General features: G+C 51.2%; 1 pseudogene; it reads left to right on the top strand.

The window, feature by feature from the left end:
• The window catches only part of LOC102422118, a 42,300-nt pseudogene that overhangs the window by 28,013 nt on the left and 10,169 nt on the right, over positions 1 to 4,118 (top strand).

The raw sequence follows: 4,118 nt of genomic DNA, 5'->3' as shown, positions 1-4,118 counted from the left end.
TCTTCCCCCCACAGTAGGTCTTGCTGCGTGAACACCTTCCTTCCTCCTGGCTGCAGGGACCCCAGTGGCCCAGATGGCAGAGGACGCCATTGATGGGCAGCAGCTGGGGCACCTCATCCAGGTACCCTGGGGCTGTGGAGAGCAGAACATGATCTACATGACGCCCACTGTCATCGCGGTGCACTACCTGGACCACTCTGAGCAGTGGGACAAGTTTGGCATTGACAAGCGGCAGGAGGCCCTGGACCTCATCAAGAAGGGTATGACCCATTCCCCTATTGGAGGCCCCCACTCTGAGGCCCCTCTCTGAGCTCCTTCCTCCTCTGAGGCCCCGCCCCTTCTTGTGGCCCCACCCCTTCTCTGAGACCTCCTGCTCTCCCTTCTTTGAGACCCTGGTCATTCTGAGTTCCCTCTCCCAATGAACTCCCTTGAAAGCCCTTCTCTCTCTGAACCTCCTCTCCTCTGAGAAGCCCTTACTCCTCCTCACTCTGATGCCTGCACCCTTTCAGAGTCCCTCCACCGTGTAAGCTCCTCTCCCCTCCAGACATTCCTCCTTATCCTGAGCCCCCTCTTTCCTCTCTGAACCTCACCTTCCCCGCTTCCCAGAATCCTTGTTCCTCTCTAAGCCTCTCTCCTTCCTCGCATACCCGCATCATCCACTGCCTCCACTCAGCCCTCACTCCTCCAGTGACACCTCTCTCTTCCTTGCAGGGTACACGCAGCAACTGAGCTACAGACATCCCAACAAGGCCTTTGCTGCCTACCAGAGTCGGAGGTCCAGCACCTGGTGAGCCTGCCCATCCTTGGCCCTGCACCCCTTGAGCAGGGCCTGGGACCTGGCCTGGGGTAATCTAGGCTGGCCTCCCCTACACAGCCCTGTGCCTCTGGACCCCTCCACCTTCAGAGTCAAGGTGCCCACTAGCTGAGTCACCTGCCGTCACTAAGCACTGCCTACAAGCAACATTGGGTCCTGAGGCCTGGCACACATGAGCTGGGCACACATGAGCAGGCCCTGCCCCACTCTGCTCCTTGCTTGGCTGGGATGGCAGTCTCTGGATCCCAGAGCCAATTGGCTCATGCTCTGTGCCCACCCCAGGCTGACAGCCTACGTGGTCAAGGTCTTCTCTCTGGCCACCAACCTCATCGCCATCGACTCCGAAGTCATCTGTGGGGCTGTCAAGTGGCTGATCCTGGAGAAGCAGAGGCCTGATGGAGTCTTCCAGGAGGATGGGCCTGTGGGACACCAAGAAATGATTGTAAGAGGCGGGATTCAGGGCAGCCTGGGGGAGAGGAGTGCCTGAGTGCCCCCGCATGGACAGGAGACAGGCTCTGTCTGCCATTTGCCCAATTCCCAGTGTGGGAGGGACAGAGAAATAAAGGAGCAACGAATGTCACTTCTCCTTTGCAAAAACCAGAGACCTCAGAGTGCAGTGCAAAATGAGAGCTTCCTAGCCCCCGTGGCTTTGAAAACAACCCGAGAACTCCTTAGAATTGTGGTTCTCAAACTCTGGTCTCCAGGCCAAAAGCACCAGCATCAGCAACAAGTTTGTTAGAAATGGACATTCTTGGGCTGGATCCACATGCACTAATCAGAAACTTTGGGGGTGGGGCCTAGGAATCAGGGTTTTAATAAACCCCTGACTCAAGGTAATGCTGACGTGTGCTCAAGTGAGCGAACCACGGCTTCAGCCTGACCTTCAGGCTTCCAGCCTTGCAGCCTTCCCTCTCCACACTCCATCTGTACTTGCTCCAGTGCACAGGGCCTTTGCACATGCTGTTCCCACTGCCCTCTTTGACAATTGAGTCCTACTCACTCTTCAGATTGTGGCTCCACCTGTCATCCCTTGGGGACACCTTTCCAACTGCCCTGACCAAGACACACCCCCACTATCCATTCTCACCGCCACATCCACTTCTGCGCAGCTCTGGTCAGTTTGTAATGATAGATCTGTTGATGAGCTGGTTGGCTCATGCCTGTCTCCCCTACGAGATGGGGAGCTCCATGAGGGCTGGAGCCATCCTACCCACAACACCAGCAACATTTACAGAATGAGTGAGTGAATGAATGAATACTAGAGTATGGCCCTCCTGTGAGACACTGGGGACAGACCCACCCTTGCCCTGCCCTGCTGATCCTACGGGGGGTGGTTGGCATGAGAGGCACATGGGTGACCCCATCCTTACTCCCTCCTCCACACCCTAGGGTGGCTTGAATGATGCTGAGGAGAAAGATGTGTCCCTCACAGCCTTCGTTCTCATCGCACTGCAGGAGGCTAAAGATATTTGCGAGGGACAGGTCAACGTAAGTGTGCCCTGCCCTCCCCTCTCCTACCCAGGCACAGGGATTGTAGAGGTTCTGTAATCGCGGCATCTGCTTTGTCCTAAGGCAGTGGTTATCAACCTTCTGGCCCTTTAAATACAGTTCCTTATGTTGTGACCCAACCATAAAATTATTTTCGTTGCTACTTCATAACTGTAATGTTGCTACTGTTGTGAATCGTAATGTAAATATCTGTTATGCAGGATGGTCTTAGGCGACCCCTGTGAAAGGGTCGTTCAACCGCCAAAGGGGTCAGGATCCACAGGTTGAGAACCGCTGTCCTAGGGTTTTGAGAGTGCGCTGTTTGACCTTTAGCTTTCCAAGTGGGGAACTCCAGGATGCCAACTTCAACAGCTGCTTCTCCCTCCTCAGGACCCCAGAAAAGAGAGGGAGGAGAGAAAGGCTGTTACCTTTAAGGCCAGAGGAAACTTGTTTAAATCCTTGCCGATTTGAAATAATATGATAGAAAAGAGACAGCTCTAGGGCAGTGGAGTCAGACAGACCTACATTTAGATCATTACTCTCAGGGACGGCCCATTACTGGGCCTCAGTGTGTGCATCTGTAAAATGGGTATAATAATTTTTGTATTTTTTAGGACTCTCTGAGTTCTAGATGTAACACATGTGTAAGCTACATTATGTAAAAACAGGGTAAGGCAAATCAATTAAGAAAAAACAACAAAGGTAGTAAACACTAAAAACTCATCACTTCTTAATTATTTTACTACCTTTTATCATTATCTATGCTCTTGAGGTTATTTATGTCTGTTGTACATATACGGTGGACAAACTATATAATCTCTTCCCAATTCTACAGTCAGTGACTCCATACTGGTAGGTTGAAATTAGCCATGGTTGTATTTAAACTATAAAAATCAGCAAACACTACAAAGCATATCTGCCTCTGCACCTCATCTCATGGGACTCCGTGTTCTCTGTGCAGTAGGAATGGTGATGAAAATAAAACCTACCTCATAGAATTTTGAGATTAAATGAGTTGATATGTGACTAGCACATAGTGAGTGTTAGCCACAATGACGATGATGATTAGATAATAGGTAGACCCAGTGGTGTGCTAACCCTGGGTGCCTATTTGGGGCATCTCTTTCCCACTCTGTTAAAGTATGTCACACTGGTAGCTTGAAATTGGCCATGGTGGAAGTATTTACACCACAGTCATTGGCAATCAGTAAACCAGCTCCCGAACCCTCACCCCCTGCACTGACTAGACAACTGGTTATTAAGTATTTACTAGCACACCATTGGTATACAGACTGCACCAGGAACATGATAGGTACTCAGTAACAGAGCAGTGCACAGTGGCTAAACTGTCTGGTGAACCCTTAAAAATAGACAGATCCAAGACAAATATGTACCAAGGCCAGAAACCTTATGCCCAAAAAGTGGTGATTGTGTGATCCTTGTCAGCTCTCTGGGGCAGCAGTGCCACCTGACCAGAGTACCCAATCTTTTTCTCATAGAGCCTTGGGGGCAGCATCAATAAGGCCGGAGACTTCCTTGAAGCACACTACAGGAACTTGAAGAGACCATATGCTGTGGCTATTGCTGGCTATGCCCTGGCCCAGTTGGGCAAGCTGGAGGGCCCTCTCCTCAACACATTTCTGAAAGCAGCCACAGGTGAGAGGCAGCCTGGTGGGGTAAGGAGAGATACGTGGCTGGGGGTTGAGGGTGGCCATCTTAAACGAGGCTGCATGGCTCCAAGCTGAGCTGGGAAGAGTGAGTCTGGGTGTGAAAAGTCCTCATTGCAAGCCTGACACAAAAGGTCCATTGCATGATT

The sequence above is a fragment of the Myotis lucifugus genome, unplaced genomic scaffold (genome assembly GCF_000147115.1).
Source record: "Myotis lucifugus unplaced genomic scaffold, Myoluc2.0 scaffold_341, whole genome shotgun sequence".
Classification (NCBI taxonomy): Eukaryota; Metazoa; Chordata; class Mammalia; order Chiroptera; family Vespertilionidae; genus Myotis; species Myotis lucifugus.
Note: the sequence above shows the minus strand (reverse complement) of the source record. Positions and strands in the feature narration are given on the sequence as shown.